The sequence below is a fragment of the Syngnathus typhle genome, linkage group LG11, assembly GCF_033458585.1.
Source record: "Syngnathus typhle isolate RoL2023-S1 ecotype Sweden linkage group LG11, RoL_Styp_1.0, whole genome shotgun sequence".
NCBI lineage: Eukaryota > Metazoa > Chordata > Actinopteri > Syngnathiformes > Syngnathidae > Syngnathus > Syngnathus typhle.
In genome coordinates this window covers 9,402,981-9,429,413 of record NC_083748.1, presented here as the reverse complement: position 1 = coordinate 9,429,413, position 26,433 = coordinate 9,402,981, and the positions used below count along the sequence as shown (strand labels likewise).

Here is a 26,433-nt window from a genome sequence, read left to right as displayed (position 1 = left end):
TGCATTTTTTTTTTACCCTCTTTTTGTGCCAAGAGGAAAAGGAAGACATGGCAAACTGACAACACACACTCCATTACCCTTCTGCGTATTCTTTTCCCTCTTTGTCACTCACACACTGACTCAAATGCAGTGTCAATAATGGCAGGGCGCCGTTTGTATATTGATGCTATCTCGCCAGAAAGACGGAGCGCTATCAGCTTTGTCTGTCACACAAAGAGACGAAACGCAGCGCGAGTATGAGTGGATCACCCCAACACACACACGCACACACACTGAACCTCGATCATAGCGCCCTCTGACAGACTTCCCGTGTCAACATTGGATTTCATTAACCACGAATGGGGGCCTGGCCTTTATTTCAATGGGCACAGAAGCAGAATTCGCTCAAGATTTTCAGTCCAAATGGTTGACGCACCAAAATGACGGCATCAGCACTAATGCTCTAATTGTAATATTTGATTACCATACGTGAGATAATACTCAAATTTCACTACCCGTGATTGATACTCTGCCGCTGACTTCATTTACAAACCATCAAGAGAGCATAAATTAAGCACAGCCAATTTCCTGTCTGATTTCACCTTAAACTTCCAATTAGCTGCCTTCACTCAAGCCATCCGTCTCGTATACATAAGTGGTGAATTATTATTCAGCAGCCTGCCTGTAACATGAAAACAATCTCTTTTCAAGTCTTTTTCTTGTATATGTGTGTATGGTGTGTTAGAGGGTGGCGGGCACCCTCTGAATGATTCCTCCCGCCTTTTTACCTGCTGCCAGGTGAGCCGGCCAGTGGCATCAGGGCAGCAGAGTGTCAATCAGCTCTGCCCCACAGGTCACTTTTGGTCAGCTTGTGTTAGATGAGGACACTTTGAGGTTGCGATGTGCTTTGAATTCTTCATGAGCAGCATATTTTAGCTGTTGGGCTGCAGACTATTTGCAGGTGAGAAGGTTTGAACCCTTTTGCCTATAGATGGCAGCAATACACTCACTCAGAGAAAAATCATTCTATCAAGCTAAGCACTGAAAGGACGGAAAAAGCGTGTTTGTGTGTGTGTATTGTGTGTGTGTCAGGGGGGAGTTTAAACCCCCAAGTGGTCCAAAACAGCACATTTGTCTTACCTCTATGTCATAAATAAGTGATCTGTACTAACGGTTGCAAGATTTGACCAACTGGCATGCACGCTAACTGGACCACGCATTCTCATGCCATGGTTATTTTCATCCCCAGCTCCTTTTAAACTAAAATCACTCCACATTAAAAGTGTTCAAATTCTATTGTGTTCTATCCTATTGTATTAAAAAAATCGGATTATACAAAAGCAAAGCTTGCATAGGATATCGCAAAATGTTTTGTGTGCAGTAACACACTGGTGGTACGCTTTTAATATTTTCAGAGTGCACCTGCGTACCACTTAAACTTGTACTTCTTAATTTTTGGGATTTCTTTTTTCTACATTCTCACTGCACTGGTTCGCTCCAATTTTGTAAAATTGCATTGTAAAATGACAACAAAGGACATTCTATTCTATTCTATTCTATTCATAAAACCTGGTCAGAGTTTTGCAAAATTGTTGACTAGACTTTTTTTTCTTGATTCTAGCAGTGGGTGAGTTTAAAATAAACAATTCAATTGAGTAATATTATCCCCAAAAATGCATATCTACTGTGTGTGTGTTGTGTGTGTGTGTGCGTGTGTCACATAGTCATTTCATGCTTCATTTGTTGCCCCATGAGCATCGTTAATAAACACGAAGCTTTGTTGCTTGTGCTTCCGTGGGACTAAGTGTGGCACCCTCCTCATCAGCGTCACATGACTTAATCACACGCACGTTCTTTTCAATTACGTGTCATTAGGACATAACTGCTGCCACTGATGACCTTTTATAATACTGTACGTTTCCTCGTTTAGGTCTCTTTGCGATAAGATTTTTTTTTTTTTTTTTTTTTTAAGGCTATTTTGTAAGGCTTTCATTAAAGGCAAATTTGCTCAAGGGAGGCTTATTCCTCCAGCATGTGAACCATTAACACGGAGCCCTTTTCCCCTGAAACCTCTTTTCAGCTTTTCAGTAAGGCCACCGTTGAAGCTACCTTGTGATATTATTCTTACTAGTGAGTCATCCTCCGAAGGCGTATGTATGTAACACCTTTGTGAATCATATGCGGATGCCTTCTGAAGGTGAACCAGAGCGGCTGCATTTCTGATAACCAAGGAGTGACTTTTGATATACATATACCCTTTATATATATGAAGGAATGCAATCATAGACTTTTCTTTCATTCTTCTTTTGATAATTTCCATTTTTGAGCACGGCAGTGTGATGGTGTTGCGTGCGTGCGTGTAGGCGCGCGTGTGTATCTGATCTGAGGCACAATCTCACGTTGTCATCTAGTGGAGGTCACACACTAATGTGTGAACATGGCAGGTCCTGGAAGGCGCGTACCACAACAACACATCAGACAGCTGTTATGTATGGGCTACACATTCATATTAGCAGATGAGGATGAGAATACTTTTAACCTTTCATACTTCATGTCATTGTTTTGTTTTTCAGAACCCCCCCCCCCCCCCCACCACAAAACTACAGAGAATATCGTACTGGATATCCTGGAGGCATACCTCAAGGTTTGGTCCACCTTTATTGCATTCCATGCATTTGACACACTAGTGCACTTGCAAAACTTGCATGTAAATACAAGAGTTGTGAGGATGAGAGCAGTCAGTGTAACCAGGTATTAAGCGTCTGGTGGTTCTGAGGTGATATTGGCCAGCAGCCTGCACACTTTTATTCTCATTCTCTTCTCCCTTGGGAGTCTCCTCTCACACACCGCAGGGAAATTGACCTGTGAGTAAAGCAGCCATTTTGGGGAATGGCTATTTATTGAAATCCTCCAGATGAGGCCAGACGGTTTTAGTCCTACACACAGCCAAACACACACCAGATCCAATCATAGATGTTCTTTCGATATCATGTTCAGAGTTAAGGTATCAAGGAAACTTCACGCACCAGAAAGAATCTATTTGTTTTCTTGTGGAGTCAATATTGTTTGCCTCCCACACCACTTGTTCTCTGAGTCACAGCGTAACTTTCTGAAGGTTTGATGTGATCCAGTCCAGCGACTATTCTATAAACAGGATCTGCCCAGAACTGTTAAAAGTGCGTTATTCCACCTAGGATGAAATCCACTACAGTGGAGCCTCTGAGGCCGAACACAATTTTTGAGACACTGATTGGTTAGGTTTTGGGGTAGGGGATGCTTTTCCATTGAACGGACAAAACCCCAAAATTAGTTGCACATTGTTCCATTTTTTTTGTAGTTCTTGGAGCTGGAGTTTGTCCCGGTTGCCAGCAAGTGCCGGTACAAGGAAAAATGTCCGCCCCCTGAGATAAATGAAAAGAAGTCGATTTTTTTTCTGCTTAATACATGTTCCACAAATGCAATATTAATCCAAATACTCATTGGGGACGGCATAGAACATATTATTGCAAACAAAATGTTTGGCTTGATTTTGAGTGCAACAAAGACACAGTAAATACCTGAAAAGCTTTTTGGTGATAGCATTCTTTCACTAATGCTCCCCGCTCAGGCCAGTGGCCCGGCTGATCTGATGCTCAGCGACATGACCTTCACGTTTTGCCCCACACTCTGCCAAGCCCCTGGGGTGACCTGCCCCTCTCCCCTTTCGCTATCTCTGTTTCTCACCTCCCCCATCATCATCATCATCTCTACCTTCCACACCATTCGGCTCCTCCCTTCGTCAGGGTTGTCTAAACAAGGTGCTTGGATGGTGATCTTTTTTTGGTGACATAATTATGATAACATTCTGGTGACTGGTCCTACTTGACAGCTGTTCAGCTTATGCATAGGCTGCGTGTTTTCAATCCGAGCAAGGTTGTTCTAATCAAGCACCAAGACGCCTTGACCCAACATGAACTGGCCGCTTCACCACCATCCTGAGGACAAGCTCACACTGGCAGCTCACATTATAATTCATGAGTCCCTCACCAGCCCTATCCTACACACGCACATACACACACGTGCACACTACATATTTAACCTTTGATGCTTGTCAACACAGCAGAGGAATTATAATGTCTTCATCTCCAAGTATACAGTCACAGTGTCAAAGGCAGACCTGCAGTAATATTGCATCCCCTCATTTTGTTTTTATCAACTGGTGAGTAACAATTGCTCGCTTAGATATTAATAGGATGCATTTTTGCTTCTCTCTGTTGTTTGCTCTCCACAATTTTTGACTGATTTCTATCTGCTTCTCATTACTGGGAAAAATAATACCTCTTTGTCAAAAGCGAACAGTGTATTATTATAAGCAATAAGAAGTCAGATGGTCAAGAGAGTTATTGTTTCTGTCCCAAAAACACAACTTAATTGGACTCGAGGCGCTGGCAGGCGTAGCTTGTATAAGCAGCTGCAGGCACGTGAGACCATAAAGTGAACCGGCCCCAGTCCTCCGGCACCCCGCTGTACTGCAAAGAAAATTTTCATTTTTCACAGAAACTAGCGTGTGTCCACCAAACATCATCTGAGCCACATTTGTGGAGAACCCACTGACCCAACTTGGATGATAATGAGGATCAGGGCTATAATTTTTTTTTTTCCGACTTTTGTGATCACAACCTAGTTTGACTCATTCCCACCTCTAGTCAACCACCAGTGGCTATAGTGTCGCCATCGAGCATGTCGGAGAGCGTGCTAGCCTCAGGCGTCTTCATTCCCTGTTTGCATCTCAGAGACAAGACACAAATTGTCAGTTATGTCTTAATCAGGCGTTTAGCGCTACAGCACTGCATATAAAGAATACTTAGATATTCTCCAGAGTCAACAAACAAATAGACCTATTCATGTTTTTCTGTTGCTCAGCTATTCACGGTTTTATTGTGTTTTTCCATTAAACTGCCACCAGATGGCGCTATGGCCCTGATTCAAGGAAAGTAGTAATTGTGGAGATTGATTGCTTATTTTGTCAGTGTTGATTTATCAAATATTTTGCTGTGACATCTCCATCAAGGGATAGTGCAGACCAGATGTGCAAGGCACAAAAACATCTTTTGCGCCAGTGTCCATGTTGCCGCTTCAATTTAAGAAATCTGTTTTCCAATAAGTTTGATTGCTTCGCAGCTGTCCTGGAACGGACTTGTTTCTACTTCCTTTTTTTACGACGATGTAGCCAATGTGAAATTGTTTGGCTGTGTCGATAGAGTAGAGACTTGAATTATGGATCATTTGTGTCCAAGAGTGTCCAGAGTCAATGCAACAAAGGCTTCGTTTTTTACATTTGGGGTCGAGGTGGCAAACCGGATTAATTGGTGCTGCTTGGCAAGAAGCCCAGCCAATAAAAGAACGCATATTGACTAACACAACAGAAACCCCTATCATTCCAAATATTTCATTTGCAAAGAGACAAGAAAACCTCTGTTCACCCCCGATCAAATAACGTGTTTTGTTTGCTGATAGAAGTCGTTTAGACACGACTGGGTTGTTATGTTGCTAAAAGGACAGAAAGGGAGAAAGAGTGATCGAGAGCATCACTTTGCGCTTGGAGACAATTGCACTCGTCTCTGCATCTCTGCTCTTATCCTGTCTGCGGCATTCAGGTGGGATGGTGACGCATCGATTCAGGCAGGTAGCAGAGCGCTAACAGGCAGCCTGCGTCCCCGTGGGGCTGAATGCTGCTGAGTCATACGCACGCACGCACACACACACAGACACACACACACACACACACAAGGTGCATGAATTCTACTAGAGTCCTAAACGTGTAGGCATCTCAGGCTATGTGTGTGTGTGTGTGTGTGTGTGTGTGTGCGCGTGTGAATAGTAGGAAGGAGATGATGAGGATCTTACCTGGAGCTCCCTCTCCATCACCTGTACAGCTTGTTGAAGTGTGGGAGCAAAATAATTGACAGCTCATACTCCAGCCTCATGTTAGCCTCACTAACAGTGCCATTCAAAACCAGGACACGCACACACTAATGGACAGTTGTGAAGGAAGAACTGACTTTCTCCTTCGTCCTCGTGAGAAATGACTTGTTCTTCATGGCAAATGTCCAAGTGAAGAGAAGAAGAAACATTTGGATTGCTTCGATTGATGGATCTTCTTTGTAGGACATCGATGAATTCGATGATTGTTAAGATGGTTGTGTGCTGTTTGGAATTATCCGATTATGTGTTTAAATGTAATTGGGTGAAAATGGAGGCCGCTAATTGGCTACACAGGTTGTTGATTAACGCTTGGGTTAGGCTGGGCATCTGGCGCATTTCCACTAAATTAGTCACTTCTCGACACACAGGTCGGTGAGGTGCATCACTCGAGCAACAATCCCTCTCGCAGGTGCACTTACTTTTTTTGTAAAAGTACTCACAGCTCCCACCGCCCAAAATAAAAACATTGACATGACCTTCAATGTTGACTGCTCAAAGTGAAGAGCCAAAGAGGCAAGTGTAAGAAAGAATAAAGCAGCCAGCGAGACTTGGGGAGAAATGATGGATGAAGGCATGACGTGACTCAGCTCTGTTGTCCGACGCTATTTCCATGACTGGCAATCGCCCGCACCTACCCGACGAAGACAAATGAGCCGGCAATGAAGGAAAATGAGTATTTTATCACCCATTTCCGCCTCACATGACTGTGGGCCCCACGGATCGCTTGCTTCTGTGTGTGTGTTTGTGCACTGGCAGGTGAACCAATGGCTTCCTGACAGGCCATCTTCCAGTCATTCGCTTGCCCAAGGGTGCAGTTTAGAGAAATCGGTCACTCCACTGGGGGCTCCACGAGAAATGAAAGCCTCAGGTTTGGAACATATAGTATATGTTACTTAGGACTGTGTGTGTGGGTGTGTGTTTGTGTGTGTGCACGCACATGTTTAAAAGGACATCCTCTGATATAATTACACAGCCACAGGGGAAGGAGAGATCCAGTCCCTGTATGACCTACCTTCTGTGTAAAAAAAAAAAAGTAATATTCTTAACTATGAAATCCAGTCTGGCTCTGCTGAAATAGGAAGTCATTATGAGATTGTTATTCCCACAGTATGGATATCTTCCTTGGAGCGCCTTTTGCAAATACAACTGACGATTGTAGTTCAGATTTGATTGTTGATGCTTCTGTTTGTTCAAGTTAGCACAGAAGATGGTAATAACAGCATTGGCAAACACAGGAATTTTCATTCTGGGTGGTGCGAATCCCTCTGACCTGAAGGCATTTAGGTTATGACGCCTGCCAACAAGCCCCGCTCTCACACTTACAGCGAGATCAACAGTCACAGGCTGCTCTAAAGGCAAAAGGCAGTCAAACAGCCTTTAGAGGCTTTAGAATGCATTTCCATTTGTTTGGCAGCTGGTTGCTTTCACTTTTACAGGCATTAACAGTCAATATAAGTCATTTTTCCACCAAGTAGCACGATGTGGTTTTATTCAGTTCGCTACCATTTGGAACAATACAACTTTTTCTAGATGTGACAGAGTGTAACATTTGTATTGCTTCTAATAATCGACAAAGGTTTGTCAACCAAATCAAACCAGACAAACCAAGTTAAGTATGATGCGGTTAAAAAAAGGTCAATGTGCGCCGTTGTGGGCGTGAACACAGCTGACGTCATTTTTTTTTTTTAAATACCCCTTCAAATGTGGCAAATTCACGTCTCGTACGGATGCAACAATTCCGGGAGTGTTGTCACCGCCTGTGTGGCAATAGACAACGTAAGCGGGTACTCATTACCCAAATGAGCTAGTGCTAACAGCTGGCAAATATTTCTGTGGACCTCCATGTCGCTATTCCCACCCCTAAGTAGGCCCTTGATACCTTCAGGAGCTTGATTTAAGCAATGTTTGCTTAGAACCACACTTTAGACTTTGTTGAGGGCTTTCATTATTTGTCATTATATATACAAAAAAAAAACATTAGACAGTAAGTAGACTTTTCTGTTGTGTTTGCTGTTTGTTGCCTAAAGGAGATTGGTGCTCCACTTATTCTTTTCCCCTTGAATAAAAATGCCACGGGGAACTCTAAACACATACTGAACTGTGCTGCTTGGTGGAAACAATGTTGTAAAGATAAGCGGATAAATGCATCACTGTCATGTATTGAAGAGCACATTGCTGTGCTAATCCTGCTGGAACTTTCTTATCATTTATTGTCACATAAAAAAAAAAGAAAAATGGGGCTGTAAAAGTTGTGGAGTCTTTGAAGGAGTCATCAGGCCGACAGGCAGCGTTTCATAAGCATGCATTGTGGACAAGTCATGCTCACAGGGCCCTTTCTCAACTTCGCCAGTGTGCAGCTGTCTGTCGCCATGCTCAAGGGCATCAAGAATGTGTTGCTGACACACACACACACATACACACACACGCTCGAGTGTTATGTTCAAACTCAGAAGTTGTCCAAATGGGGCCATGTGGCAGGCTTCTCTTCTAAAGAAGCCATCCACATTTGGTAGCTGGCTGGGCATTTATCTCGCATAATGTGATTGTGCTGACGTGCCCTCGCTCTCAGTGGCGATGGGTCACGGTGGGCCGCACGGTTAGGGGCCGGCCCCTCCCCTGGGCCTTGTTTTTTACTCACAGTAGTGCTGGCCATTGTTAGTCCAAATGTCAGGCGTCAGAAGATCAGGCCTGATTGAAAGTGAAGCCTCAAGGTTTCAGCCACGCTTCCCTTCCCATTTCTTTCCCTCTTTGTCTTGCCTGGCCGTATGCTCTAATGAGGACTATCTATTTTAGATCAAATAAATGAACCTATGTCACCTCAAGCATGCATTTTAGGCACTTATATGTTAACTGGCCTTCAGCTGCTTTTGGCGTTTTTGTGACGTCGGATGCAATATATTTATCGCACGACACTTGGCCGGCGACCAGTCCGGGATGTAACTTGCCTCTAGCCCAAAGTGAACTGCGATTAGAACAAGCGATGTAGAAAATGGATGGCTATTTATTGCTAGTTCAGTTTTCAGGAAAAATTGGACCTCCTTTGTCTATTTTACTAATTTTGTGACCCGCCCATCGGCTCATTATTCTCTCCACTTTACTGGAATGTACACCAGACAGAAATAAAAGAGTTCCTGTGCTATCATCACATGATCTGCGGTATTCAGTTCATTTCAGCAGTCAATTCCATGTTCAATTTCCTTTACCCCTCTCCCTGACTTTTTTCAGGAGATCAGCCGATCTATCTATCTACTGCCTACTCTTCTTACGTGCGGCCTGCTCCAAACTTCACTTCCTTCCTCATGTCATCCTCCCAGCTTGCTACAGAGATTCTTCTTCTCATCGAGGGAACGACGGCTCCTTCTGAGCGAACGTCTCAACGCTTTCATCTCCGAATGTCTCTTGAGTGACGGACTGGAAGAGAGCAAAAAAATGCCAGTCCGATTGCTGTCTGAGATTGGCCAGGGGAGCCAATCTGTTCTGGCTGAGAGTTGAGTCATTTCACCTCAAGTTGAGTCGGTGCATGGACTGTGAAACGAGAAGCTACGTTAATGGTTGTTCCGTTTTTTTCTGAGGAGGCATATATATGTATCTAGATGCATATATATATATACACATGTACAATTTATAGCATTAATATAGTATATATATACTATATTAATGCTATAAAAGTGTACATGTGGATTGCCTCCCCACTCTGGTGGCTTCAGTTCTTGACAAGGCCCCACATCCTGCTCGTTGCTAGATGAATGAATAATACATAGACGTTATAGAAGTGCAGAGGTAGTGTGATGCTATGTGTGTGTATATGTGTGTGTGTGTGTCAAGGACTGTTTGGTCTTCAGGCCCAGTATGGAAAGGCCACAGCTGTCAAAGAACTCAAGCTGGTCTCTATATACGTACATAGTCCTCACTAAGGAAGATGTTTGCATTGGACTCTCGAGTCCTTTTCTCTATACGGCTTGTTTGGCTCTTGCTCCCAGCGGGTTGAAAGGGCGAGCGGGTCATTAAGATTGTGATGGACAGCATCATTTCAGTAGTGATGCCCAATAATATATATGATGCCTCGACTGCATCATCGGCTTCCTTGAACCCGGCGCACGTGCGCAGTGAAGCTTGGCCTACATTTTATCAGAACGTCTCCGTCACTTTTGACCGAGATCAAAGCAAGGCGCTAGCAGCCAGCGGAGCGTGCATGCATGCATGCATTATCAATCACGTGTGTGCCTCTTTCCGTTTATTGGACAGGGAAATATATTTCAGAGCAAAGATCAAAAGGAATAAAAGACATTTTCGAAATGGTTTGGGCAGATGCGACGCAACCCCCCCCCCGCCCCACCCTATCACCCGAAAAAAAATTAATTCATGCTTTGTTGTGCTGTGACAAAAATGCATGAGATTATTTTCTGGATGTTCAACCTTGAAATTAGCCATATGCGAGCGAATGGCTTTTAAATGAGAGAGTTTATTTCTCCTCCCCCATTTCTGCCTCTTCAAAAGACAATAAATTTATGATAGCAGCATGACGTGTTATCTCAATGGACACACGCAGAGGCAAATAATTTGCGCTCGCTTCGGACTAATTCCGCTTTCGTTGTAAAAATGAATCAAAACACCAATGCATGTTGCCTTATTAATAATCTTTTTTTTTTTTTTAAAGGTGGGAAATGCGAGCTCAGCTGTTTGAAGATATCTGCGTGCAGGTCTCTGACGGAATGCACTCTGACTGGACGTAGCTCACATGGACGGGCAGCTGAGGAACGTGTCGAAGCAGCTCAGCCGTACGCTGGTGCAAACACACACCGACATGCTGTTTCTAGGCAGTGCGCATCTTCGGCCATTAAACCCTTCCAATCACCACAATATATATTATGGATAAAAATATATATATACTTTTAATGTAATAGTGCTTGGTGCAGCAATGTTGCAAAATTATTTGTTAACTGGAGCTTTTTTTTTTTTTTTTTGCAATTGCAGGCTCTGCTGTGATGTGATTTGAAGGCTGGAGTGTGAAGACCGACAAGAGTAGCCAGTAAGATCCTTTTTTTGGTACAAGAATTGGACAAAAGTTTGTTTCCATGGCAACTGTACTAGCATCCTAAGGAGACTGCAGAGAATTTGTCTGAGTGGCTGGTGTTGAATTGGTTGTCCTCTAGTTGCTCAAATGACCTTAAAGAAAAAGCATCTAGGTTGGGCGTAGGAAATCATTCTTGCTCTATCTTTTTTTTAGTATTTATTATTTGAAATAACCAATAAGATGTAGGCAATGTGCAGATTGGCGATACGTGTGTTGTGGAAAAAAAATAAATGCTTGTGTGAGTCTCTCAGAATGTGCCAGCAGTTCTTCTGAGAAGTAATACACTGCTGCTCTGTTGTTTGCGTGGCCCCAATCAAGATAATCTGATATTAGAGTCAACTCTTGTTTACAATCTTGCAGTCATATTTTGTATGCAAGTTAAAATTAATCCATCAGAATGTTAACTAACTCATTCTAATTTGTCATGTGGTTGTTACACTATCTCAAATTTTCTCGTGCATCTACCTTAGGACTTGATACGTGTTGTCGGTCATGGTCACTGGCGACGCAACCCTTCTGCCACATGACAACCTTGTGCCATCCCATAAACATCCCGCCACAGCTATAAACTCTCAATTTGCATCAATGCCGCTATTCCCCCGTTCACCTTTCACATCCCAAGTGTCTTTTAATCGCTTGTACTCTCTGCTGTCTTTGCCTCTCTATTTCCTCCTCCTTCTCCTCTTCCTCCTCAGAAGCCATTGAGGATTTACAACAATGGCGCCGTAGAGTGGATTAAGCTGTATAGTGTCCGATGGGAAGGGGAGGGGGAAATCAATGAGCATGTGTGATTTCCTGAGCTGCTAACCATCCTCTGACATGTCCGCCAATTAGCAGTGTCAACTGAGGATATGTTACCGACATGTACCTGGTCATTAGATTTGAACTGCTTGATGAGAGTCAGATGCGCTTTTATTTTTCCTGTCTTGATGTCCCTCCCGCCTTTGTCATGTGGACGTTAGCTTGTAGTTTGGTCATTTTGGTTGAATTCATTTTTGCTGTGTGTCGGTGTGTACTGGAAATATGAAATGGTAACGTGAGCTTGTTTGCTCCCTTTGTCTTGATTACCAGTATGCGGCGCTTAATAACATTTGGGATTACACCATGCGCAGCCTGTCACACTCAGTGTAATTGCATCCACTTTGGAGAAATGAACCGAGAAGCAATTTTGCAATAATTTAGATTTTATGACGCAGTTAGCGGAGGCTTTCCCGACGTGCCGACGACGATCAAAGACAAAGCGATGCCTTTTTATTTATTCATTCATACCTGGAATTTAATAGCATTCCACACCGGGAATGTAATTGTTCATGTAGGCTAGATGAGTTGTGCTCAGTTTTGGACGCTCCAACTTGGATGGGGTCATGTGCAAAGACGCTTTACGATATGAAGACTGCAGCTTGATATCCCAATCTTTTGTTGCATGCATCAAATCGATAAGATTGCAACAATCCGTCAACCTCTTTCGCCGTCAGCTTCATGAATCAGACGCCGGGCGATCGATCCGAGCAGGAAGCTATGCCGCTGTTCCGGTGACAGCTAGCGATGTTTAGCATTTATATAAGTCCCCGTCAGTCCATCCACTCCACGTAGACGATTGCATCTTAGCAGCCGAGAATATAGTGTTCCACTTTCTCAGGTCTGAGTTGTGCTTGGCTGACTGATTTCAGGACAGCTGCGAATGAGGGCCACTCGCTGCTCTGTCAGGGTTGGAATCAGAGGCACTGGACTGAGGCCTGCCATCCTCTGTTACTCCCACTTGTCAGCTTTAATGGCTTCCCATGTGGAGAATGGTCCAAGTGAAGAGGAAAAATACATATTCTCCCCAACGCTCGGCTGTAGGTGGCTGTCGTGGAATTCTCCGTGAATGTCAAGAACTTAAGGTTGCCATAGAATATATGCATTCATTTGGATTGTGTGCACAACTGAAGGACAAAAAGCAAACACTTATGGTCAGAGAAGTATTTGAGAACACTGAAAATATCCATGAAAAGCACTCTACCAAGGTGGACGGTGGTGTGCATAACAACAGGAAGGAGGCAACATTAATTCTGTTCATGCTAAACCTGCCAAATCCCAAACTTGCAGTTCAACTTTATACTTGTGCATACCTGACAAGTGATGACTAAAACTTGTACTGTCACAAAAGCTGGCATGACCAACAGCTTGGCAGAAGTTTGTGGGTTTAAAGTGAGCAGTAAGGCAGTCATTAAAAGTATGTTCTGACAAGCCCCCCCCACACACACACAAAGGTACTGCGCCAAAAGCAAGCTTCTTAAATGTCTCCTTCCACAACTTTCACTGTCTGAAAGGGAGTCATCTTTAGTCTGCAATAAAATAAAATAAAATTGGAACGATATTAAAGTGGAAGGGAACCTGCGAATCATTTTAAAGGGAGCAAGCATTGTTGTCTACGTCAAGGTTGCCTAAAAATATCACTTAAAAAAAAACGTTACAATGGCAACAGTTTGTGCCTGAAGCCAATGAAATCCAGATTTCCTTCTTTTAGGAAAAAATATTTTGACTTGTAAGTCGGCCAGCATAATAGAAGACATTGTGTTCAACAGTATAGTTGCATCTTCTCATGATGTAATGCAAGCAAAATAAATATGTCTAAGCCCCCTCTTTTTTAAAATTTTATTTCTGTGTTTTCATTGTTGTCCAAATCCCATGGCTGTGGCGTGAGAAACAATCCAGACAGGAAAAGCCACAACATAAATTCCCCTAATTTCATCATAATGAAGTGCGTTGTGTTTCCTCAAAGACTGAGAGTGTGTGCTGGCCTGGAAACCTTGCACGCCCCATGGCACAAGCATCAGAGGCTGGCAAACAAAAGCTACACAAAGTGTTTGATAGCTACCGTGAGATTACAAAAAGGTTGTTTGTAGCTGATTATGTGCCGAGATTGGAATCATGATGGGGTACTTCAATCCGCAATCACCAAATCGCTCCGATATTTCAAGTGTGGCGTATTATATTGCATTTTTGTCATATCAAAGCCTTCTTTAGAGCAATTCTCGAGCACATACAGAATATCAGCTGCAATTTAGAAATCTTCTAGTTTACACGCCGCAGTCGTGTTTCATCAAAACGATCGAAGCTGTTTTTGAATTTCCACTACCCCCCCTAGCATATTACTCTCATTAATTCTTAATGATGTCCATCAAAGCCGACATGACAGCCAAATGTCTTAAATTGTAATGTTCATCCATCTTGTCCAGTGCTTCTACCACCTAATTGGAGGAAGCACCCTCCAGGCTCACCCGTTAATTCACCACCATAGACAATTTTGAAACTTACTCAAATTTCCAGCATTATAATCTTATGATATGATTTGCCTTGTTTTAGTGTTAATTTATTATTACCATTAATTAATCACTGGATTAGTGTTATTGCATACTCTAATCCAAAGGCAAAATATGATTAGTGACAAGATTTACTCAACTTTGACAAGATAATATGTGATAATATGATAAAGAGCAATTTATTTGCATCACACTGTGTGGGTGCATGCAAAAGCACAAGTAAGGTGATGAAATTAAAGAGCAATGTATCATATGACACAAATTTGACATGACGCAAATCAAATGTATTTTTCCCACTTTTTGAATAGCAGTCGTTTAAGCTTCTATGCTAACATTGGAATAGTCTGACCCCACGAGTGTGAGCAGTCAAAAGGCGACTGGGCACACATACGCAATGCTCAATGCTGTTTTTGTTCATGATCTCTCCTTTGATTTTTTAAAATAATTTCTAGCCATCAATGGACAGCTTGTTCTTCGATAATGAGATTAAATATATTAGGGAATGTTGTTGCTCTGGTGCTCAATTGAAAACAAGTCGAAAAATTCAATTTAATAAATCGAATTTGTGTTTATCGCTATGTGTTGCGCAAAACAGGACAGACGAGTGGTCTACTGAGAGATGACATTATTCAATGCAAAATGTTTCCTTATTATTTAGCATGTTGGCCAACTAGAAGTGGGGAGGAAACCGGTTTATCAAGCGTTCTGCATATCAGAGTGGAAGAAGCGTCCCATTTGCACACATGCTGTGGTGGCTGAAATGAAATTGGAGAGATCAGACAGGTTTAGCTCGATGAGATCCGGTCACCATGCTAGCATCTCGATGGTAGCCAATGAATGGCTCGTTAACTGGTTAGTCTGCATGAGGCCACCCAAGGTTACAAGACTAGCAAATCTGCTGGAGATTTTGCCATTGGCTGTTTTATGGGCTCTTCGCTCTTTTGTCTGAGACAGAGGTCCCTCGCCATGGTTTGATGCCCCTTCATACATGTCAGAGGGGGCGGACATTTTTCTACTTGACATACGCCAGGTATTTTGTCTGGCAAGAGACATTTTTTCATCAACGGGGAGGGTGCTGTGGATTCCCCCCTGAGGCCTTTATCCCATTGGTGCCCCCCTTTTTTACACGTCACTGCTCCAAACTGAGTTTCCACCTTAATTGGTGTTTTGGATGCACAATTAATATGTAAGCCTACTGTGTGAAAGATCTATACTGTATACACCTGAATATACTATTCATGCATACTGTGTAAAATAATCATGTACATCTTTCATCTAGCTTAAGGAATCTGTGTGCATTCAAGAACGAATAGATTAGTCAGTTGGTGTGTTGTCCAGAAATATTTGTTCTTCTTGCCAAACACAAGCCCATTAATTGTGCATGAATAAAAAATAGAGAGCAAAACAGCAGCCGAGCAGCAAACTGGCATGTGTGACTTGATTTAATATTCTCTGTGCTTTCAGCCCAAGCTGCTCAGCCTGTGCACTGTCTAGTCGACTCATGACAGCAAAGACTAATCTGGCTCATTAAAAAAGTAGTGAGCACTACTGTATATGCAAAACAAGTTTGGATGGAGTTAAGTATGCAAAGATGAAGGTGCTTTATTTAAGCCTCTTTATGGTGCTGTGTCGTTTATATTTGGCCATCTTGAAAAGTTGCGCTGCCTTACGTATACCAAACACACTCAACAAAGAATGAAGCAGCTTTTGCACACAGGTTTCTTATTTGGGAATGTGTTGTATTCATAAAAAAAATATTCCCATGAGAATTTATTGTTCGCCTAAAGTGTAAGTCGATCAACGTGAGTCAATCAATGTGCTAATGTTTCAGTGTGGGATCATGAACAATTTTGTCTTGGGGCCTTTCACGTGGTAAGTGAGCCTAATATTTTTATATGAGTAAGACCAAAATAAACATTTCTAACAGCGCACAAGGCCTTTGAAACCAATTGAAAGCTGTGCGTTGGGAAAAAACTCAGGGGAAACGTTTTGGCAAAGTACGGAAATTCAGCTGCCCTCGCAGTCGCATAATGCACACACGCATTTCTTTCTCTCGTAACCGATCATACCACCCCCCCCCCCCCCCCCACCTCCTGTGGTGCGTACACAGCACACTGGATCAGGTGCTGTTGTCAGAACCAGAGCGTGCTCTCTGCTCTCCCGAGTGCAATCAGTAACCTGAGCTGCCTGCTTGAATAACTCAGTTACCCCTAAAGCTTGCTCACTACTGAAACATGGTTGCAAAGTGCTTAAAAGAACACTTTGTCCGTGTTCGTATTATCGGCCCGTATTGATACTGACATTCTGCTGTCAAAGACACTTTCACTGACTTGAAGTTGCATCCTGGTAAGAGGATATAAAAGGTGTCTGCGCTAAGACTTGTATTCATTATGTGTTACTAGAGTGTCACTCAATTTAGATGAGGCGATGTGAAGGCGCCGGCCAATGGAACATGACAGGCACTTCCAGAGCCTCCTTATTTAATTAGGAGAGACTCAAAAGCATATTGTCTCTCACTGTAGCTCAACTGAGCCTCCACTCAATATTATTGACACATTTTTTTGACAAAAGAAAGTTCAGTACATTACTACAAGCTGCGTTGTTTTTTCTGGCACCCGATCAAGTGTGCCAAGCCGATATTATGTAGGTCATGGGTCATCAACATGATGCCCGTGGGCGCCATTTGGCCCCCAAGGACCACATGGGTAGCCGGTTCTAAAAGTAGCTCACCAATGATGGGACGTTGGCATTTTCAAGGAATGATATAGAAGTGATCATTTCAAAATGTAAACTGGCAGAGATTGATGGGAATACAGTGTTGCGTATTGGTATTTATGTTACCTCAATATTGTGAGAAATCATTATGATCATTTTCTTAATGTCAGTGATTATTAATAACAACATCATGCTAACATGAATTAAGTTTTTTTTTCACATTATTAGCCAAAAAGCAGCTCTTGGTTTCAAAATTGATTGAGCATTTGAAGAAAATGCACATGGCAGGAAATGACAAAAATAAACACGTATGTTGGCTGTGCTGTATTTTTATTACTGTATACACGACAGCTTTGATGTGACTTGATAGGACGATTCTTTTCCTGCAATTTTCTTTTTACTCCCAAGTAAAATGAGTACATGCGTCCAGGCTTCCTTCCTTTTATCTGGAGTTATCTGGGACAGGCTTGAGGCAATCTGAATGAGTGTAAATGGAGTATCCGAAAAGGTAATTTCAACCAGAATAAAAACATTTGGAAAATTTCTCAATTTGACCTTTAGTTCCACTATGCATTAAAACTGATGAGGAAACTAAACAAAGGTGGCCTCTTAAATGTAACTTTAAAACCGGCATTCGTTTTCTACGCCACTTATGGACACTCTTTTCTCAATGTTTGAATTTTGCATTTCCCCCTCTCTTTTCAGATTATCTATGTACAATTTTGTATAGACAAGCGCTCTCTTCTGGAATGCTTAATGGTTAAATTCATGCAAATATTCATACCAGCACATCTCAGTGAATAAATAATTTACAGTACAAATGACAACATTATTCAGGAAAATGGAGATCAACTAGAAATTAAACAGCTTTAAAAATAGCCGAAATGAATAAGTAAACGTGTATGACAGAATGAAACTCAATGCTCAAATGTGACGCGTTAAAAGGGTGCGTTCCATGAACCACAGACGTCAACCAGGAGCGCCCTCTATGGACTGAGTGAAGCATTGCAGAGCGCAGCGCCTGCACCTCCCCTCAACCCTCCCCACTCCCACTCCGCGTGGAGCCGGAGCTGCATTCCTCCTCTCTCCAGTCACACGCAGGGAGCCACCGAAGAGAGAACCCCAGTCACCCCCGTGACCAGAGTGGAAATGTCCCCAAGTTTTGGAATTTAAACCATGGCAAGGATTCCTTCGCCACGGATCACTTGACCGGTAAGTGGCGTGAAAACTCATGCGTGGGGATTGTTAGGGGAGCTTTTTTTTTTTTTTTTGGTAACCGAAACCGGTTGCAGGATTGAGGTTATTCGGCTCTTGTGCAGCTCTGCTCGGCGCAGTTACTTGCTCGTATCCCCCAAACCAGCAAGGAGCAGCGTGCTTCTCCACGATCGGGTACTGTTTGAAACGCTGGGCGCGCCAGACCGAGCCAGGCGTGGAAATATACATGAGGTCCAACAGGCAGAGTCCTATTCGACAGGAGTTGGGAAAACCGACAGTGAAGCTTTGCAAACTTCTCCCGAAAGCTTCGGGTTGCGATCCAGTGTCAGAGGTAGAGAATATGACTGACTTTTGTGTCCTGTCAAAATGTTGCGATGGCTCAACGAGAATGCACCCGGAGTGACGTTTGTTGACACCGAGCAGCTAGCCGCCTTGCTGGCTGTCAAAATTCCACCACCGGTGTTTGCACATCCTCAGATCTGTCTGCAAACTCACTACTTTAATTTTTACGGTTGCAACGCAAGTCTCCCCTGAATACGGGTTGAAGTCCATTACTGGTTTTCTCCCGAGGGACGTGCCGGTGTTCCCTTAACCCCCCCCCCCCCCCCAACCCCACCTACCCCCACCCAAAATCAATCCCCTTATTAGCTTTGAAATGATTACAATTGTGTTGGAGCGGCGTTAAAAAGGGTCGTTAATGCAATTTGTACGATTTGTTATTCGACAATAATTGAGAAGGCTGCGATCGGAGTCTGTGGGTGTGTGGATCGAGTGCGCAATGCTCGGCAGCTCAGACTCATTGCTCCGGGAGGTTCTCCTCATTCTTCTTCTATTCAAACAATAAAAGTATAATTGGACTTTGCAAGCAGACACATTTTTGAATTACTTTGAGCCTAATTAAAATTCTGTTTGGGTATCATTTTCTTTTTCGGTTTACCTGTAGCCAGAAATCACTGCAGCGAGCAAAGGTGCCTTTCAATGCATTTTGCGGGGTTTGGGCTAATTTAACATTTGAAATGCTTAATCGTGATGCCGGTGTGATGATTTATGCTCCTCACTATAAATTACTTAGAAGGGACATGGCCCGATCGTGCCCATGTTCAGTCATGTAGGAGTAGATTATTGGCCCGATGCCACCGAGCACTCAATCGAACAGGTGGCAATACAAAACATGACAGTCTTTATTAAGTATGGATGTCCACATCTCCAAAGATGTCCAACAATGAAATCATCCATTCGTCGTCGTCATCATCGTCTTTGTTTGTTTTAACAATTGCACCACACGCTCCTGCGGGTGGTAAAATCCCCACCCCTCATGGTTGCCTCCATTGATTGTGCACTGTCATTATCCACAATCATAATCCAAATCAGCAACCTTGCATGACATTTACATGACTCCTGCACCCAAGCCAGAAAATAACAAGCGGGGTTGCCTTCATCTAGCCTAATTATGATACATATCTTCCCACAATAGAGCAGCAGTGTCATGAATTTTGCTGGCGTGTAAACTCAATCCGTGATGTCCAAACTTTGGAATTCTTGCTGACATGTGCACTTTGCACCCCCTGGCTCTTCTTTTGTTTGGTTGCGCGCCCCCGTTCCCTCCCCTCTCCATGCATTCATTTGGAGTATTCAGTGAGCAGGATATTGGAGGTCCAATTAGATTGCTGATGGATGAGGAACCGTGCTTAGGTGAGAAATGACGGCGAGAAACAAGAAATAGTTGATGTTTTCGGGCCGTGCTCTGCTGTGAATAATTGTTTTCATGTAGGCCTAATATTATGTACAGTGATCACACTTGCGGGGTTTTGTGTGTGTGTTATGAGCCTGCAAAAAGTCTCCTCGTTCTTTTCCAGTGTGCGTAATTGAAACATTCTCATTCTCATCCAGTCGCCTTTCCCGTGCTGTTCTTCCGACCTCGCGCTTCCGCTCAGGATTTCTTCAAGTCTTCTTCCCCTCACGCTGGTGTTTTTCTCTCCGTGCGTCCTGTCAGGAGCGTCTGCCTCGTTCCTTTCACGCCGACGCGCGCACGCCTTTTTTCTTCTTTTTGCGCACTCCCTCCCTCCCTCGCTCCTTTGGTTTCTGCTCTTCCCACTCTGTCAAGTTACGCGCTGATTTCCCGACTCGCGCATGGGAGCCGCAGTCATGCAGCCTCCCCTCTTGACTAGTTCACCTCATAGTCTAAAAAGTCCACCATGTCACCTTCACTATTTTCTGGTGCACTTCTAGACGAAACTATGCTCTTGTTTGTCTCGCTACACGGAGAAACCTCTCCTTTTTTTTTTTATTGTTGCCAGGTAAATTAGACACTGGGTAACTTCACATCATTCAGTTAATACATCATCAGTAATAAATGTACTTATATAAATGATGAATAAATAAATGAATACATACACACATTTAACTCAAAGTGTTAAATGTTTTCTTGGCTTTTAACATTGCAACGCTATTCAGCTGCAATTCCAGTTTAGATTTGCAGCAAAACTACTGGCCACTCTTGAAAACTTGTTGCTTACTTCATGTGCTGGCCTCAAACTGATAACTGCTGAATCCCTCAAATTTAAGGTCCCGGTATTGTCCCGACCTCGTGTACCATCGATGTCCCCCACCCCCCTTGTCCCCATCTTGGTGTGTTTTCCTTGAGTCTCTGTGGGGTTGTTGTGTGGTACCCTGAGGCAAGAATCCATGCAGCAGCAATATTAAAACACACCAAGAGGGACTAGCAGCAAAGCTAAAGGCCCTGTTATACACACAGACACACACACAGAAACACACACACACACACAGCTCGCTTGGTGCTAACACAGCTCCAGTCGACAAGCCCCTAATATGAAATAAACTCATACCTGGCGGGCCAGTCTTGACTGACTGTTCAAATAGGAATGACCTCCATTTGGACCAAATAAAGAGCTGGAATTGAGATTTGAGAGTCAGTGGGCGGCGCTCAAGTGCGAAATACTGGCACATTCCAAATCATATCTCAGTGTGAACACGCAGGTGGGCCCGCAGCATCAACCCTCGTCAGTGCCAATCAGAAACAAATTTAAAGGCTACCTGAGCCTTCAACACATTTTTCAAGGCTTAAACCCGGCGGTTTATTTTGTTCTTCACAAAATGCCCGAATGAAAGCGCGTGCACAGTTGGAGTTCCCGTATGGAGAATTGGAAACGAAAACAGTTAGTATTATTTGATCCTGTGACCTTTTTTCCCAAAAGATCCTTTGTTCGGTCAGTATAATAAGGACACGGCTCAAATATCGGCACCAGAGGAGGGCAGCTTTATTTTTTTCCCCCTTCTGTCTCAGACTCGGTCTTGCTCAGCCAAGTGAACTGTCTGTTATGTATAATTAATTTTCTCTCCTCTCCCAGTTTATTTTTATCAGCCACTTTTAACCATTCCTTCAAAGGACCCCTTCCTCGCTTCCGTCCTCGGCGGTGCCTGCTGAAAGTGACAGCTGCTCGGCTAAGGGGGACGCTGTTTGAAGCAGATAGTAGAAAGGTCCCTCAACTCGAAACGATTTGGAACAGGAACATCTCTCTCTGCTCCGCTGACAGTATCAAAAAAGGTGCCTGCTAATCTGGCTGCAAATTGAAAATAGCATCCAGCCCCACTCAAGTCTGCGTTGGCCTGTTGGGAACAGAATTTTCACGTTGAAAATGGTTGTTTGGTGGAAATTAAGTAAGTACCGTGAAGCAGGATAAGGATGCAACATCTATTAAGTCTGATAGACGGTTGCTACGATTTTTTGGCTTCCCATTTAATTCGATTTTTTAAGGTGTGCTCTTTTCGATACCGATTACGGTCACGGATTGAGTTCAACTCATATCTCGAGACATCAGTGTGTTTTTGTTTAGTGGATTCTAATTCAAAACAGAGGCCTGCTCTTAGAGGGTCTGTTTGCTATCTCATCCTTTGACATGTCAACACCGAGATTTAGTCACAGTCCAAGTGACAATTGTGCCTGAAGGTGCAAAGAGTCAGTATTGAGTCTGTTTCCTTTTGTGACCCGCTGGCCTCAAGTCCAAATCCCAGCGCCTCCTGCAGCTTGCGGGCGCAGCTTGACTGCGCGAGGCTCTCTCGCTTGCATGCTAACGCCCTCGTCAGCATTCTGTCCATCTCGCCAAACTCTGAGTCAGGCTGGCCGCTTTGGTCCCCCCACCCCCCCCCTGCTTGCGAGTCACATCAAAACATCTTCCCTTACTTCATTTTCTCCACGGCTCGGGTGGGACCTTCCCATCAATCGTCAAGTCACAAGTCCTTCCAATAACTAACGCCGTGCTTGGTCATTTGTGTGGTTTTGATTATGTTAACGGTTTTATTTCTCATGTTGACAGCGCAGTGTTGAGTATTTTACTTTTGATGTTAAAAATAATACATAGAAGGCATAATCAGGCTCTGTTCTGCCTTTTCAGGTGGGCCTTTCCAAACACACCAAAATCTGCTGGTCTCGAGAAAACCTTGAATGGATGTCTGGACCCACCAGTCAAGCTCATTCGCGGAAAGTGTGCGTTTGTGATGCTAAGATATTCTGAATGTTCAGCGGAGGGAGCCTGCCGGTTATTTACTATGCTCACTAGAGTCTGTCTGCCTCTTTAGGCATGTTTGGCTTGTTAATGAGAATCACCATGCGAGCGTGCGTGCGGGAGAGAGAGCAAAAAAGCGAGAGAGGAAGAGGAGACAGCGCAATCTGTGCAATGTGTGCATGTATTTGCATTGAGATAAGCAGCACGTCGTCGGTGTGCTCGCTGGAGGGAACGATACGGGATGCTATCCGAAAGTACACCGGGACTTGTGTGTGTAACGTAAGGCAACTATCACAGTGGAGGAGATGAAAAGGGAATCAGGTGCACGGCTATTTATCCTTGTGATTAATGTTAATCACAAGCAGCAACTCATGATTGCTCATTTTTTTCTAGCCTTTTCTCTGTCTCTGCAGCTTTCCGCTCCATTTCTTTCAAATATCATCACCTTTCCTTGTTGCACACTCAAGCGGCTGGTTTCTGCGGGGTTTACCAGAGGAAATGTTCAATTATTCAGCTACCTCGTGCACGCTCTACTGTAGACTTAAGACTTATAGGAGGCGGGCCTTAAAACAAACGGCTTGACTGTGGGAAAGCTAACCTATATATCTGCACCTTAGTGGACCTCTTAAAATGATTTTTATCAGAAATTAGCCATCAAATATTGTCTTGTTTCCCAAAAGGATTTAAGAATATAAATACTGTATTCTTAAACCCTTTTGATGCTTTATCTTAGATGCTAGTTGGTTGACTCTATTTAGAATTGATTAGCCTATCTACAAAAGACTGTCTATTCTTGAAGCCTTTTGTTGCATTATCTTAGTTGCTGGTTGGTTGACTCTTTTTAGAATCGATTATCCGATGGGTTATTCCATCGATTACTCAACTGTGACGGGGAGTCAATTTGTTCTGTGTTAATTCATTTGAAACCACTAATTTGACGCAGTGTTGTTAACTCTTGTTCTGAAGTTTCCCATGCTCCAGAGAGCCCGTGAAGGCAACGGGAGTAAGGATGATGTGAGAGGAGACACTGTTCGCGACATTACACACCAGTTGGTGTTGTTGTGGTTAAAGTCAACTGCAATTCATTAAAATTACACATGCACTTAGCCATAACTTCCCAGATGTTACCAAAGCAACATGTGCAACATGGGCCACACATCCTCCCCCTTCATTTATTTCTACAGCCTCTTTGTCAGCTTCTTCTTTTGTGCTCTTCTCAAAGGGTTAAGGAGGGAGAAATGATGAGTAGCCCGCCAAGTCGGGTCTTCTATTGCGCGCTGGATGTCAATCAACATTTGGATTTCCGTGACTATAAGTGACCTTCCAAAATAATGTTAGAATCTTTCCATTCTTCTTCAACCAGGTCAATGCACCTTCCCCTCCCATCCATGCAGCAGAACTATTCCTTTCTCCTGCCTCTGTGGAAACATGCACACTTGGACCATAAAACACATTCCCCTCCCTTTCCTTCCTTCTAAAGCTAGTTACGAAAAACCACACAGCGCCCCCGCCATGTTGTTTCAAACGCCGGTGACTGCTCAAGTCTCTTTTGGCAGACTTTGGTTGTCGCAATTCTACAACAGCGCAAGTCCCGGGGGAGCTTTTAAGTCCTCTATCCTTCCCTGACCCCCCGCCGAGGCGAGGCACGCAGAGCAGGAGGCTTCTGGGAATAAGTACTCCAGGCCAGACAATGGTGGACTGCTAGGATTGGGTGGGGGTATGGATTTTTAGCTAAAGAGCAGTGGGAGAAAGATGCCATAGATCTATAAGAAGGGTTGAGATAGAGGGGGTCAAAGGTTATACTGATCCCTTGTTTAAGGGTGGAATTCAACCACAGAGGTTTTATTGGCGCCCACGGGTGAGACACTGAATAGTATTGTGGGGGTTGGGCCTTACTAGGAGGCACACATTAATGTCCTATTATGATTGTCAGCTGTGGCCTGGCTTTCCACACTAAGAGTCATTTGTGTCCCTCAGGCCAATAAACATTATCATTAAGACCAGTTCGAAGGATCTTCAAATGTTTCCCAGCATTTGTAAATCGGTGCCACCAAGTCCTTTGGTGATGGTGAATGAGCATGTGACAAAGCAGCCAGCGAGCACGGCGGCGGAATGCGCCAACGATTGCCCTCTGAGGGCCACTGCATTCCAAATGAAATGGGCTGTGTAACTTGTGACTAGTGTGACGTGCTGATGCGTAGCGGCTGGGCGGAGTTTCCTCCTTTCTCGCCGTTCATCCTTCTCTCAGGACTCCCCGCCCTTGCATCACTAAGATGTATATTTTCCATGGTTTCCATCCCATGCAAAGGAATGTGTCCCGGGCTCCTTTCCTAACGCCCACTGTGACCTCACTTGGCTCCGTAAATAAATAAGTGACATGGTGTGCCAGCGGTGTGACTCGCTGACTTCCCTTTGACAGCTGCCCAACTGAAAACTCAGGCAAGACTAAATGTTTGTTGGCGCCATGACAAGACAGCGGTATTGTGTTTTGAACACACCCGTTTGCTAGTAAGTCACATGGCACCAAGCTTTGTGCCATAGTTTGTCCTCCCAAAACTAAATATGTTGCTTACCACAGCCATGCTAAACGACACAAGCTCTGGCTTTTTATATCAAAGAGGCGCACCTCATCCTGCCCTCGGAAATCAGTCAAAATTTGGCCGCAGTACAGGGACGTTTGAACATCTCCCTGTTTGCCCGTAGGTGAATCGAGCCTGGAGCATTTTTAGATTTGCGGATGGGCGGGAATGGGGAAATGTGAACAAAACGACGACTGCACCTCGGCCAGGCACAGCTGCGCAAAACAGACAACAGAAGAGTGGGGGAGGTAACTTGGCACCATCGGCACACTCGGAGAGTCGGAGCAACAAGCCAATAATAATGTTGTGACGAAACGCGCTCGTGAGGAAGGTGGGGTGGGGAAAATAGAAGAAAAAGAGGGATGGCAAACAAATCAAAGTTGGAACTGATGCTTTATTTGTTTCATTTGGAGGGTTAACATTTGATCAGACCAGCTTGATCAGCTTGATTGATTTTTCTCCGGTATGAACCGCAGTCATGAACAGTTCCAGAATTCCAAATATCAGTACGCATTTGGAGCACTGGTACAAGAAAGAGAAGTCATATAATACCAAGTGGCTGAAAACAAACGAGCTTCATCCAATAAGGTTTTAGTTCGAAATGATTTCTTGCGGGCTCATTGTTGTATCCACACAATTCTTGTACTTCACGTAACTTGTTTACCAAATGGTGAGTTCCCGTTTTCCTTGGCTCCTTCACCTCTTTATCAGCCGGCCTGTCTCTTCCCCCCTCACGCTGTTACTCTGCTGTGGAGGATGTGATGAAAATGGCTGTTTAATCATGCAGAGAGGTCAACCAATCAAAGGGCCCGGCTGAGTGATTTAAGGGCCTATTCAGAGCACAGCTGGAGGAATAGGGAAAGGGAGAATGACACGGTTTGGGTTTTTGATTGCTGTATGGCACAGGTCGCCTCTCATCCACTTACCACCGCTTTTGTTTCACCAATAATGCTTTGCAATGGATTGATATTTAGACAGACAGATGGACGGGCAGAGGGGGTCGACAACAGGTTGACACCCAAACCGAATGGCTGCTTATTCGACGTTTAACGTCAACGGCGTTCGTCTTATTTTCTATC

The 26,433-nt window shown here is 43.8% G+C and overlaps 1 protein-coding gene across 3 annotated transcripts in view; it reads left to right on the top strand.

Annotated features, from left to right (window-relative positions):
- The first annotated feature begins 18,103 nt into the window (after positions 1-18,103).
- LOC133162098 (plexin-A1-like) overlaps positions 18,104-26,433 on the top strand; it is a 115,816-nt gene continuing 107,486 nt past the window's right edge. For 2 of the 3 annotated variants that reach the window (XM_061291040.1, XM_061291038.1), the window contains exon 1: positions 18,104-18,249. The gene's annotated coding sequence lies outside the window, so the exon portion shown is untranslated. Of the gene's footprint in view, positions 18,250-22,664; positions 22,757-26,433 lie in introns of all 3 variants that reach the window. The other variant, XM_061291039.1, reaches the window with a different exon arrangement.